General features: G+C 36.4%; 1 pseudogene; it reads left to right on the forward strand.

The window, feature by feature from the left end:
• Positions 12,245 to 13,603, forward strand: LOC104753444 (annotated as a pseudogene).

Below are 15,676 nucleotides of genomic sequence, written 5' to 3' on the forward strand. Positions count from 1 at the left end.
CGTTTTGACTCCAAATTCGTCCACAGTCAAAGAATTAGTGCCGTACGTGTCATTGTTAGTTTCGGGTTAGTAAGATGTCCAATCAGATTCTCAAGTTTGTCTAGGTGTTAAGAAGTATACCAATCAAATTGGAACCAACTATATTTCAGTTTTGGTTAGTACATTAATTTTCACATAGAAGATAAGAGAAGTTAATACATAGTTGAAGATGACGTTAAAACACTTAGAAGTTTAGGAAGTTTAGGCTTGCGGTACCAAATATCACCATATATACCATATCTATAGAAGTCACAAAACGAATATTTATTTCAGATAGTTAAATTAATTTTATGGTATTTAATAATTTCTGCAATATTTTTTCCCTCTTCTTGGTAAATAAGCTATATAAATAAACTTTTGCAATATAGTGATTTTTTGAGACACTTTATATTAGTGATGTGTCTCTGTTTTATAGAGTTTAACTATGGGTTTTATATTTGTTTTGAGTCTTTTATTAAGTCAAAATGGTCAAAATGTGCTTTTAGAGTCTTGTTAATCCTTTGTGAGTGTTTACAGGTTTTAGGTTGCTATGGAAGGAAACTGAACGTTTTGAGACGAAAACATACATTTGAAGCTAAAGGCCAGTTGAAGCGTCAGAAGTTTGGCCTCAGAAGAAGAATTTTTTCACCGTTAGATCTTTCTCAATTTTGGACACATGCTTCATGAAGATGTTATCAGTTATTTCCAAGTGGTTTGAAGAAGATCCAACAGTGCAATCGAAAGTTATGGGCAATACAATGAAGACAGATAAATTTGGCGAGCATATGAAGCAGGCGTAGAATCAAGTCATAGAATCGACGAGTCCCGTCCCCGAGTCCAGTTTTTCTTTTTCGTTTTAAACCGAGTTTTAGAGTTTTATTTTGATATTTAAGTCTCGACCTCCAAAGACATAAGCTTTATTTTCTAAGACGATTTTGTATTGAGAGCTGAGGGGAGAAGATTTCTAATCCTTCTTTACACTTTGAGAAGATTTCTAAACACTACTATCTATTTTTTCGCAATTCAATTATATTTTCTTCATCATTTATTTGTTGTTTCTGTTCTATGTATGAGTAGTTTCTTAATTGGGTTTACGGTTTCAGAAGGGTTCTATAATTAATTGATGTTAAGTTGTTAGATTTGGGATTGATCTTATTGTTCTTCATCTATTGTTGTTTTTAATATTTAAGCTAGATTGATCACCTAGATTAAGATCTTAGGTTAAAGTCATCGAGGTACCAAAAATGTTGTTGAGTTGGTTGAATAGAACATAGGTGAGCAAAGTGATATTTAGCCAACGAGAGTTCAAGTTATGGCATTTTGTGAACAAATCAAAGTTGAACTTGTTAATGCTTGCTTGGTTTGCTAGATTCAAACGAGAGTTTAGAGTCTAGTTAATTCATTGTTTAGATAGTTAACGCTGCGAGAGTGTGTTAGCTTTAAAATTGTGATTTGAATTCGAAAACGGTGTTTAATGCATCCCTATCTAATTGTCCAAATTGTTATCATATTTCCTGACGATTCTCTGTGAGCAATGCTTTTTATTTATTGAACTAAAACACTCTTTTATGAACTGCTTTTTGTTAGTTACTTTCATCCCAAAAGTTTCTTTATCTTAGCTATATTTAATCTTCATAATTTTATATTGTAATTATGCACTATAAATTATAATGGACCACTTCTCAACAAATATGCACTACATATTTTTTTTTTGTCCAAACTTACTAAAATATAATTTTAGAGATCTAGTTTTTTTTTTTTTTTACAAAATTGGGCTTTATTACTATGAAATTTTTTTAAAAGGTTGATGAGCCGGGCATGCGAGAGTGTTGGTGTTAAATGACACCAAGTGATGGTCGCAAATGGTTATATGATGGCTGTTGATCACCAGATACGAAGATTTGAACAATCTCCTTACCATTGTCTCCCATCTAATCAAGAGAGATATACAAGCAACAACAACCAAAAAAAAAAAAACAAGAAAATTTAAAGAAATTTAAACACTTGGATTGATTAGAGGTAAAAAAAAAGTATTTTGTTTCAAGAAAAAATACGAAATCTATGATAGTATATATATTTTTAATATAATAGATTTTATGATATAGTAATTTTTTGTGATGTTTTTCTATTTTAGGTTGAGTAGAGAAAACATTAATTTATTTTATAACTTTTTAGAAGATTAGGGGCTTTTGCTTTCAGAAAATAATCATATTATAGAAATTTGTGTTTATCTTATTTTATATTATTTAAATTACATTTTACTTCTCGGAATCTATTAACAAATTTGAAAATTAATTTTTGAGTTCTTTTAATTCGACACTAACACTTTCCTTTGTTTTATTGCGTGAATCACATGTATTTTTTGTGCAAGATCAACATGTAATAATTCAAAGTTTGAAATCTATTATCATAAAAAAAAAATTGTTTTGCTTAGTAGTAACTAATGAAAAAAAATAAAATTTCAAAAAGAAAATCAGTATACAAAAGTGCATTATATATTTGAAACTTTGAATTATTACATGTTGATCTTTTAATAATACAACTCAGTCGAAGGATTCATATATATTTGAAAATATTAAAATGGAAAAAGGTCACAAAAAAAAGAAAAAAAAGGTGAACATTTTAAATAGTTGAAGTCACATGATTTTTTTAGTAATACAAATTCTAAGATTCTAGACTCACATCTCTCTATTCTCTACGTAGTCTAAGATTTTTGTGATTAGTAAATCATGATTCTTTTAACACTTTACAACGTACTTACGTATCATTTTGTCTCCAATAGTTATTAGACTTTAAAATTTTTGTTTTAATGAACTAATTGTTTTCACTCCAAATTCGTCCACAGTCAAAGAATTAGCTCCGTATCTTTATTTTATTTCGGGTTAGTATATAGTAAGATGTCCACTCAGATCTCAAGTTTGTTCCCTAATCTTATACATCTTCACATATAAGATTAGGGAAGTTGATACCATTTGCATAGTACTCGAAGATGATGTTAAAACACAAAGGTGACTACTAACTACTAAATGGCTTGTCTCTAACCTTGTCTCATCCTTCGCCTGTCTATACTGTTCGATTTTTTTATTTTATTTTATTCTCCTACTGACATTGTAAGATCGAGAACCATGTGTAGAGTCACCGTTAGGAAGCTTAGGCTTGCGGTCTTAGATTCATATTATCTAGAAGTCGTTAAAATTATATTTAGTACATCTAGTTAAAGTTGATGTACATGTGGTGAGAAGTTCAATTCAACTTGTTTTAGTTGTTTTCTTTTCAAAAGTAAACAATTTGTCACCTTAGTATATTTGGGGTACTAATTCGAGCATATATATTCTCAGAGCATGATCTGATTTGACTTAAATCGACAAGACCATGAAAATGGGGGAAAACAAACGAGTTCATGTTATCCTTTTGAAAGCATGAAGGACTATTGAGCCAAGCCTAATGAGATTTAGCTCACAACAACTAATACCAAAAGCCCAATTTAAGTAGAATTTTCAAGTTTGTTTTGGTGTAAAAAGTAGATTTGGGAAAAAAACTTTAATGCACACCAATCATAGATAAGTTGAAGATACTCAATTACACTTTTTTATCAATAATCAATTAATAATCATATACATAAAAGTAAGATTTCACATTCTACTTATCAGTCTATTAAGAATTTTTTTTTTAAAAAAAAATTATTATTTTTTAATTAAATAAAAATGTAATAATGTACATCAATCTATACTTTAAATTCATATTTTACTACTAAATTGTAACTGCAATTACATAAATTATTGACTATTTTTTTCCATTCATTTTCATTCACAATCACACTATAATTATAATTGTAACTCCTCTAATTAATTTATTTTAGAAATGTAATTTCCATACCTTAAAATCCTATAAATAACCATTCTCACATCATAATCCACCATATCTTAAATTCTCAATATTTTATTTGTTTAGTTATGTTCTTGCATGGGTTCAAAACTCATGGTAAGAATGTTATTATATATTTTGTTAGGTTTATCTTATATTTTGTTCCATTTTATTTCTTTGTTTTTAAGTATTTCTTCCTTCCTTTTTTGTCTTCTTATTATTTTAAATTTTCAATTACATAGGTATAATAAAATATTTTAGAAATGTAACTTTCATCCCTTGAAATCATATAAATAACTATTTTGACATTATCATCCACCATATCTCAAATTCTAAATATTTTATTTGTTTATGTTCTTGCATGGGTTCAAAACTCATGGTAAGATTGTGATTATATATTTTGTTAGATTTATCTTATAATTTGTTCAATTTTATTTCTTTGTTTTTATATATTTCTGTAACATCTGCAAACCAAATAGTTGGTTTTGGGGATGCGTGTCGAACAACACCAAAGAGGGTGTCGGTCGACACCAACAATTTCTGGTCCGACCGGATTGATTTGTTTTGTCGATTTGGTTCAGTTTGGTTTAAGTGGAATCTCTAAACCAAGGTATTTAAAGGAGAAGTCGACGTTTTATGAGAGAAAAACTTATTTTTCGCCTCCTTTAGCTTTTGTCGATTCCTATAGAGTATGAACGGAGAAAAAGTGAGTGTTCTTGGAGAAATTTTAGAGATTCTTGGCTTTTTCTGTGAGATATATTCATGTGTAGTGGAGATCTGGTGCTAGGAACGAAGGAGAAGCTTTTTAAAGGGTTGGATTCGTTGGTTTTGGTAAGAAACTTTCTCCAAAAGAGGTGAGTGCATGACCATGGCTGATATAAGCCTGAGATTTCCTTTGTTTTGCTTGTTTAATGTTGTTTGTAGTGTTTTCTTGCATGCTCTTGGTTGGTTCATTGATCCCATGAGTTTTATGGCTTTTAGGTGATTTTTGGTCGATTTGGAGTTGGAAAGCGGAGTTTGAATTTTGGCTTTGGGAAAAACGTGTCTGCGGAGTCAGTGTCGATCGATACCAAGGACTTGACGACGCAGAGACTTGGGAAATGTTGGTACTATGGTTTCCGGGTCGAGGAGGGGTGTCGATCGGCACGACACGACACTGAGAGGCAGTGTCAATCGACACAACACTGAGAGGCAGTGTCGGTCGACACTAAGAGCCAGTGGTTGCTGATACTTGTTTTCATGGTTTATTGTGATTGTTTGTTGTTTGATAAACATTAAACTCTCAGTTGCTTGTATGTATAGCCTAGTAGATGTGAGGATTGTCTCACTGAATGTTTATGACAATACTCATGCATCTCAATTTGTGTTTGTAGTGCAGGTAAAGGTGAAGTATAATCGTGGAATCAAGACAATGAAGAGGAGAATGTTCTAGAGAATCGGTTCTTCTGTTCTAGGCTGATGTTAGGTTGGTAGAATGAGATGTAGTGGTATAGAACGGTTGTTTAGGATGTTGGTTCATTGTTCTATAACTTGGTTTATGTTATTGGTTTGTTGGATTAAAGATATTGATTGAAATGACTGGCCCATTTTTTTAATAATAAATAACTAACACAATACCATTAACCATTAACCAATAAATAATCAACCAGTAACCAATGATTCAATCCAATAGGGTCATAAAACATAAGATCACTAACCTAACAATGTTTTAATGACCCAACTCTAACAACCTAACATAAGTCAGGCCACAAACAATGAGCCACTAGAACATCTTCCTCTTCACCGCTTTGATTTCACGATTACACTTTTCCTTTCTTTACCTGAACCACAACAGATATGAGATGCGTGAGTATTTGATAAATACTTAGTGAGCCAATCCTCCTATTTATTGGGCTATACACACAAGCAATTGAGATATCTCTACCCATCAAACAACAATCAATAACCAAACAACAAACCAGAAAACTTCATCCACCGACACCTGCCCATGCATCGACCGACACCAATTGGGTTCACATTTGATCGACACAAGCTTGCATCGACCGACACTCACATTGTATCAACCAACGCATGCTCGACATTGCACGAAATCCCTAATTGCATCGACCGACGCATCCACATGGCATCGACCGACCCTCCTGGGTCAAACCGCGTTGTCCTCGCATTGCATCGACAGACACACAAAGTGCATTGACTGATGCACATGCCAAGCATCATTTTTCTCCAAAGATTCTCGTCGGATCTCCGTCCCTAAACCACCAAAACACACAAAACAAAGCCACAAAAAGCTTCCCAAAGCTTCTTGCAACTCCACAACATTCTAACAAGCCAAATAAACGCATAAAACAAGCAGATCAAAGAAATCTCAAGATTAGATAAGCCATGGTCACACACGCACCTTTGCCAAGAATATTCTGAACCTCAAACAAGAAGATCTACACTCCTAGGAGGCTCCTACAATGATCCCAGCTACAGATCTCTACAGGAACAGCCTCAAATCTCTCAAAACTCCCAAGAACACTTAAGAACTTCTTTTTCTCTTTCTCTTTCTCCAGAAACGACCAAACTCTACCGTTTAACTTAAACTCGTTCAGGGTTTTATAAACGATTTCAGGGTTTTCCTAACCCTAAAACGCATCGTTTAACTTAAACTCGTTCGCAAAACCAACCTTGCATCGATCGATGCACATCCCAAACTGGGATTCCAGTTCGCGGATGTTACAATTCTCCCCACCAATATAGATTCATCCTCGAATCTCGAACAACCATCAGGCAAGGACTCCCTTGCAACAGTCTCCATGACCCGCACTCCTCTGACCAATCTACGATGGTCACCTCTAGGCGATAAACTCAAGTTCCAAGTATTATTTGCTCTCGACTTTTGGACCTTTCTTTACTCATAGGCCCTAGCTTTGAGTTTCTATTGGCTCCTCATCAGGCCGAAACCTGCATGTCATAATATTGGCTACTCATTGGGCCTAAGCCCGCATGCCATAATATATAAAGAAGTTCAATATTAGTTTCTCGGGTTGCCACCCTACAGCGCGCCCCCAGATCGTCATCCGAAGTCGATATAGAAACCGTACTCACAAGCCACAAAGTCTTAGAATATGGTAGTACTAAGAGAAAAAAAATCCCCCGAGAGTCGTTCAAGACCAACTGTCCCTAGAGCAAAGAATTCTGCATACGTCTGAGTCCTATCCTTATCCAGGTTTCCTTCCCGTGGTTCGCGTAAAACAACACAATGTCCTACCAACCACATATCCCCTTACTGGAATACTTCATGACCACACAAGGATAATCAAAATGCCACAAAGGCCTCCACAAAGGCCAACAAATGCCCTAAACAGAACCGCTACAAAGGCAAAATAAATGTCCTAAATAGGACCGCCACCAAGGCCAAACGATGTCCTAAACAGGACCATCACAACGACCCTTTGTCCCGAAAGATCGTCACAAATACCACTCTTCCCAAAGGACCATCAGGAAGACCACTCGTCTCGAAGGACCGTCACAAAGACCATACATCCCGAAGGACCATCACGAAGACCACACATCTCGAAGGATCGCCTAAACAAGCACATGTCCCAAAAGACCGTCACGAAAACCACATACCCCGAAGGACCGCCTAAACAGGCAACATTGGCTAAACAGCCCGTCACAACGGTTACCTAGAAATCCCCCTCTGCTCCCGCAGTTTCTCCAGAACTACTCTCAAATGCACTGCATCCTCCTCATGACTCTTAGAATAAACCAGGATATCGTCGATGAAAATGGTGACCGACACATCCAAAAACTCCTGAAACATGTTGTTCATCAATTTCATAAATGTTCCTGGTGCGTTAGTCAACCCAAACGGCATCACCAAAAACTCATAATGCCCATACCTCGCCCTGATTGCAGTATTCCTCACATCTGCCTCATCTATCGGAATCTGATGATAACCCAACGCCATATCTATCTTCGATAACCAAGTCGCACCTCTCAGCTGATCCAATAACTCATCGATAATGGGAAGAGGGTACTTGTTTTTCACAATGACCCGGTTCAAACCTTGATAGTCAATATACAAGCGGAAACTCCCATCCTTCTTCTTAATGAATAACACTGGCGCCCTCCACGGTGATTTGCTAGGACGAATGAATCCCTTGTTCAATAGATCCTCCAACTACTTCTCCAGCTCTGCCATCTCTGCTGGAGTCATCATGTAAGGAGCCATGTATAACAGTGTTGTACCTGGTTCCAGTTAAATCGTGAGAGGATCAGACTGAGATGGTGGTAACCGCTGCAATGACTAGAACACATCGTCAAAGTCCTCTACAACCTGAATACCGCTAACCGTAGATTGCCCCACTGACTCCAGCATCGATATAGTAACCAGATAAGCCTCTCGTCCCTGCTCGATCATCTTCTCAGCATGCATGGCCGAGATCACGAGACTCCTCGAAGTTGGTCTAACTCCCTCAAAAACTAACTTCTTACTTGGACGCTCAAACTCCACTCTACCCCGATGACAATCAAGATGAACTATATGACGATGCAACCAATCCATCCCTCCGATAACATCATACAGATTTCTTGGGCTGATAAGCAAATCGGCTGGCCACGACTCCCTTGCGATCTGAATATCACCTCCTCTCGCCCGTCTAGTGACTCTTAGAAACTTGCCTCCCACAACTATGACAACTCCTCTCGCCCGTCTAGTGACTCTTAGATATTAGCGCTCACTGCACACTCCAGAGTAATAAAGCTATGAGTAGCTCCAGAATCGAACATAACGTGAGACCTAAACCCACCCACCAACAAGGTCCCTACATAAACCTCATGTGTTGAGAACCTAACACTTTATCACATACAAAACATAAAATCTTAACCTACTGAAATTCACAAAGAAATTACACTTGTGATCGCCTCGACATTGGTTCCACCGTATCAACCGTTGTGTACACCTGTGGCGCCTGCTCAATCTGTACTATGTGCTACACTCCTGGCTGCACCACATGCTGCATCGCTGCCACTACTATCTGCTGGAAATTTGGGATACTTGTGCTTGATGTGCCCAGACTCCCTACAATGATAGCGTACACGAACCACTGACTGTGCCGCCGTCGTGACACTCCTCTGGGGACAGCTAGCCACCTTGTGGTCCATACTACCACAACCAAAACACCCGTTACCACTCGGCCTTTGCGGGGCCTCCCACTTCCTTTTGGTTCTTTTTGCAGGCTTGTCGCCCTTGCCAGAACCTCCATGATGTTGAGCCTTCCTAGGCTGAACTGCAGGACTAACCGTCATTGACTGTGCACGGATGTCCTCCTCAAACTCTGCTGCAGTCTTAGCCAGCTCTGCACGCGTAACATAGCTCCGCCCTCTTTAATGGACCCTCAAGTCCCCACGAAGGGCCCTCATAAACCTTCTGATATGAGCCTCCCCAGAATCCATCGCCAGACCCCATACATCATAATTCGACTGAACTCCACGGCCAGCTTCCGCACTGACCGAGTCCCTTGAGTCTAATGCCTTTCAAGGAAACTACTTGCAGGTGAACTCCTCTACTAAGTCAGCCAAAATCATCTCCCTCTGCACCCTCCTCGCAACCACTGATCTCCACCACAAGTGAGCATCACCAATCAGGTTGTAGACCCCTATGTCCACCCAAAAATCCTGAGGATATCTGAACCACACAAAAACCGCTCATTACCTATGTTGCTCATCTCTCTCAGCATACTGACATAACAAAAAATAAGCTCCTACATCCGTAGCCACTGGCAGTACTACAAATGCCTAAGCCGGTACGACTCCCGGTAACCGCTCCAACAATTGTGTCAACAAGCCTACAAGATCAATGCTTCCTCCATAGGCTCCACCTGCTGGGACTCCCGCACTAGGACCCCTAACATCACTGGCCAACCCGGCACCAACACCGCCCACATCGACCCGTTTTTTTAATAATAAATAACTAATTAACTAGTGGTCCCATATCTACTAGCCACATAACGACAAACAACCAAACATCAGAACAACCAACACAATACCATTAAACCATTAACAAATAAATAATAAACCAATATCCAATGATTATATCCAATAGAGTCATAAAATATAAGATTAGCAACCTAAAAATGTTCTGATGACCCAACTTTAATAACCTAACAGAAGTCAGACCACAAACAATGAGCCAATAGAACATCCTCCTCCTCATCGCTTTGATTCCACGATCACACTTTGCCTTTATCTGCACTACAACACATATGAGATGCGTGAGTATTTGATAAATATTCAGTGATGCAATCTTCCAATCTACTGGGTTATACACACAACAATTGAGACATCTCTACCCATAGAACAACAATCAATAACCAAACAACAAACAAGACAACTGCATCGACCAACACAAATTGGGTTCACATCGAGCGACAAGAGCTTGCATCGACCAATTTAAGGTTCACTTGCATCGACCGACACTCACACTGCATCGACCGACACTCACACTACATCGACGGGCGCATGCTCGACATTACACGAAATCCCTTGCACCGTCACCTCTACATGGCATTGACTGATGCTCCTAGGTCAAAACACGCCATCCTAGCATTGCATCGACCGACATACAAATTGCATCGACCGATGCACATGCTGAGCATCATTTTCCCCCGAAGCTTCTTGCCCGATCTCCGTCCCTAAACCACCAAAACACACAAACCAAAGCCACAAAAAGCTTCCTAAAGCCTCTTGCGAATCCACAAAATTCTAATAAGCCAAATAAACACATAAAAGAAGTAGATCAGAGAAATCTCAAGCTTAGATAAGATGGTCATGCACACACCATTGCCAAGAAGATTTAGAACCTCAAACAAGAAGATCTACACTCATAGGAAGCTCCTACAACGATCCCAGGTACTGATCTCTACAAAAACAGCCTCAAATCTCTCAAAACTCCCAAGAACATTCAAGAACTTCTTTCTCTCTTTCTCTTTCTCCAAAAACGGCCAAACTCGACCAAACCCTCGAGGTCCCCCTTTAATAAACGATTTCAGGGTTTTCCTAACTCCAAAACGCAACGTTTACTTTAAACTCGTTCGCGAAAACCAACCTTGAATCGGTCGATACCAGCCTTGCATCGATCGATGCACATCCCAAACCGGGATTACAGTTCACGGATGTTACATTGATTTAATTCATTGGTTAATCCGTTGTTTGGTTTGAATGTAGTTAGATGCTTATTGAGTATGGGATCACTAGATTATTATTATTATATTAAAAAAACGGGTCGTAGAATTTTAGTTTCTTCTTATTATTTTTAATTTTCAATTATATGTGTAAAAGAAATTTTTAGTGGCTGTAAAAAATATTTATCGATGCAGATTCAACATTACTAATTTCAATCAAAGCCCAATGAGGGAATCAAGCTAAAGAAATCATCTTTGTTCATGTATATTTATTTTATTTTTATAAGTATGCAATGTTTTGACAATTATCAAATCAAATTTTGTAACTCTCTCTCTTCCCTCCAAAAAATTTGTAATACATTTTTTTGGTATACTCATCATTATATTTAGTTCATGTGAACCAAAATAACTATATAAAGATCACAGTAATGTTTATTTAATTCAAAATTTTGTAATTTAATTATTTTTTATATAAAAAACAATTTGATATTCCATTTCCAATATTTTACTACAAATAAGAAATCATTAGAATTTAACCTAGGAATAGCTTAAATTAAGGTGAATATAAAAGAGAATAAAAATTAGATTAGTCTTTGGGATTTTTACTGCATTTCATATATAATTTTATAAGAAATATATTTAATTGATACTCGAAAAATAATTTTGGAATTTAATTAATAATTGTAAATTTTGAATATCATAGTAAATTTTTATATTTATCATTAACAATACATTTTCAAATAAGTGGTATATTTTGATATTGTATGATTTGAATAAATAAAGTTTATTATTGACATTTAGGAAATTTGTTTGTTATATATGTATTTTTAGGGGGAATTTCAAAAATACATCTTTTTCAATACCAATTTTCAGAAATACCAATTTAAAAAAAGTTATCAAAAATATCTTCTAAAAAAATTGTCATAGTATTATAATTATTACATAAACTAAAATAAATTAACATAACTAATACAACAATTCGCGCATATGCGCGGGATATAGCTATTTATTACGAAGTTTGACTACACATTATCTAATTAACATATTAAATAAAAATCTACTCTAATTTGGTATATAGAATCTTTAAATAAGTGGCTAGAAAATTGACAGCCCATATGTGGATCCAATAGCTATCTAAACATTTGTGTTATTATAACCACTAAACCATAGAAAACAAATCTTTCACTGTAGTCATGGCAAAAAAGAAGTTAAATCTAAATTTCATCTACAATAAAGTGATTAGGAAAAGAACATTCAACCGGAGGAAGGAAGGAATTAAGAAGAAACTCAGCGATCTCAAGACTTTATGCAATGTCGATGTATGTGCTGTCATCTACAATCCATTTGACTCAACTCCAGATGTGTGGCCATCAGAATCTGGGGTGAATAGTGTGATCGAGAAAGCATTAATGGTGACAGAGAAGAAATGTGAAATGCTGAACCATGAAGCATTTCTCAATCAATTCATCGAAAAGGTAAAAAAACACGAGGATAAGTTGGTTGAAGATAATAATGAAACTCGCCTAAAGGAGGTCATGTTCAGGTGTCTTGGTGGTAATATGAAAGATTTGAAAATGAACGATAAAGATCACTTTGACTTGTGTGAGTTTATTGATGGATATCTTAAGGATCTTTATCATCATAAAAAGGTAAATCTCAACCAGCCAAATTTTGAAATCGGAGAATCTTCTTCAATGCAAATGGCAAGAACTGCTACTACTGCAAACATGACAACAAATTCTGTATATGTGGACATGGCACCAACCAATGTATCCTCGTTCATGGCACCAACCGATGTATCCTTGTTCATGGCACCAACCGATGTATCCTCGTTCATGGCACCACCTACTATGGCCGAAGTGAGTTTTTCTTCCATTCTGAATGCTCCATTCTTCAACCACTTTCAACCTACCAATGAGTTGGAGCTCATAGTCTCTCCAAATCAAACACTAGGAGATATGAATTCTCTTGTAAGTACTCTTTTCTTCAGCGAACCAAGAATTTTGTGGTCCAAATATGAATCAGATTTGTTTGTTGTGATTATTCCATGTATTTTAAATCAAAAGTTCCATGAGTTTCATATGCTTCTACTCTCATCAACTAACCAAATAATTGCAGTCCATGACCCTTTCAAACCATGGAGCAGATCATGTTGATTTTCAGATAAGTGATAACAATCAAGAAGTTTACATTCCATCAGTGGATCAGGTTTGTGTTCTTACATCTCGTAAACTAATTAACGATTTGTATTCAATCTGATTTTTATACTGCTAGGAACAAAAAACTATATATACCCATTGAAAAAATCAAGTTTATAAGCATGAATAATGTTATTAATATTCTTGTAGCTTAATTCTTTGTTAACATAAGCATTAACAATTGTTGACAAAAAAAAACATAAGCATTAATAATATTCCATTGTTTTTCAGGATGAAATTCACTATCCAAATCAAACTTATGATGGAAATCAACAAAGATTCATTGAAGAGATGATCAAATATGATGAGCAAACAAATTTTCCTTGGATAGTAGAAAATCCTAACAAGTTCTAAAGCATCTATATAGACGCAGACGTCAGTGCATGATCGTGGAATCAAGGCAATGAAGAGGAGGATATTCTAGAGGCTCAGTTGTTTGATCTATGATATGTTGTTGTTAGGTTGCTAGAATGGATTGTAAGTCTAGAACGGTTGTTTAGGTTGTTGTTTCATTATTCTGTGACTTTGTTATGTTATCGACATCATTGGTTTGATGTTGTTGGTTTATTGGTTATTAATTCTCTTGGAGTTTCTGGTTTAATATTGTTTTGTATTTCCGCATTGAGTCGTTTAAAAACAAAAAAAAATTGTTGGGTCATTTCAATAGGAGTCGAGCTTCATGTTTCCAAGTAAGGCACTCTTTAATTGTGTGACAAGGTGATCTACTAGATTTGTACTATCTCACAAATGCTTATGTATTCTTAAATATCTTTCACTTGGTTAACGCTTTGTTTGTATGTGCGCAGTTCTGATCAGTCTGTTGGTCGACCGATCTCTCTTTTTTGTTTATCTCTTCCACGACCAGTTTCTTGATGCCTCTTTGTTTTCTATTTTGTAGTCTCTGTCGGGTTTATATAAAAAAAAGCATAACAAGATTCTTGTAACATAATCAAAATGGAGAAGACGATGAACTAGAGTGAGATCAAGCTGAGAGAGAGAAATGTGAAATATTTCTGTTATTCTCATTAATGAATTAAGTTGTACAAGCTTCTTCCTATATACACTTTACTTGTATTTATTTTAAATTAGTAATAGTATCCTAAGCTAAGTAAAGTATACTTATACTTGTGATACACCCCCGCAAATTTTTGAATCCGGATCAGAGGAAGGATTATAAAGGTTTGACAATGACATTCGACCAAGTAGAGAATGAAAAGGCTTCAGATGCAGCGGTTTAGTCAGAATTTTCACAAGAAACATGAAGAGCTTTAAGGTTCCCAAGTTTAATTTGATCCCTGATGACATGACAGTCTATGTCAATGTGCTTAGTCCGTTAGTGAAACACAGGGTTCGTAGCAATGTAGGTGCCAACTTATTATCCCATAAAAATTTGGCCATGGTTGAAACCGGTGCATGAAAATCCTTCATGAGCTTATGTATCCAAAGTATCTCATAAGTAGCATCAGCCAAGCTTATGTATTCTGCTTCAATACTGCCTCTACTAGCCACCTTTTTGTTTCTTAGACTTCCATGAGATCAGGGATCTTCCGATATAGATGTCAATACCATAAACAGAGCATCTTGAATCAAGACACGTCCCCCAGTCTACATCAGCGAAGACATTGATACAAGTATCATTAGTTGCCGAGTAGAATAGACCTTGTCCTGGACTACCTTTAAGATACTTGAGGATCCTCAGAGCAGCATACATATGATTATCGGTGAGAAACTGCAAGAATTAACTTAAGGTGTGCACTGCATACGCAATATCCGGTCTCGTAATAGTCAGATACAAGATTCGACCAATAATTTCCCTATACGGTGTTGCAGATTCCATAGGCGTACCAGTATCTTTAGTACGAGTTACATAAGGATCCATTGGCAAAATAGCAGGTTTGCATGCTAAAAGTCAGTATCTTCCAGTAGATTCAATGTATACTTGCATTGACATACAAAAATGCCCTATATTCAATCCAAGAAAAAGTCTAAGGGATCCTAAGTCTTTGATCTTAAAAGCAGTATGCAACACTCGCTTGAGATCATCTAGATCCATGTCATGGTTACTAGCAATGGCTATGTCGTCCACATAAACCAGAACTGCAATGAAACTTGTTGTTGTATACTTCACAAACAATGTATCAGACTTAGATTGCAGGAACCCAACATCAACCAGAACAGAGGTAAAAAGTGTGTTCCATTGCATGGACGCTTGCTTTAAACCATAAATCAACTTTTGCAATCGACAAACCGGATTAGAGGGAAGTGATTTCATGTTACCTGGAGTATAACCTTGAGGAAGATTCATGAAAATGTCCTCGTCAAGTTCATTGTGCAAGAAGGCATTGGAAACATCCACTTGTGTTAATCTCCAGCCCCTTTTAGCTGCCAAATCCAACATCCAGTTTAACACTTGTTAGTTTAGCCACA

This window comes from Camelina sativa, chromosome 16 (genome assembly GCF_000633955.1).
Source record: "Camelina sativa cultivar DH55 chromosome 16, Cs, whole genome shotgun sequence".
Lineage (NCBI taxonomy): Eukaryota > Viridiplantae > Streptophyta > Magnoliopsida > Brassicales > Brassicaceae > Camelina > Camelina sativa.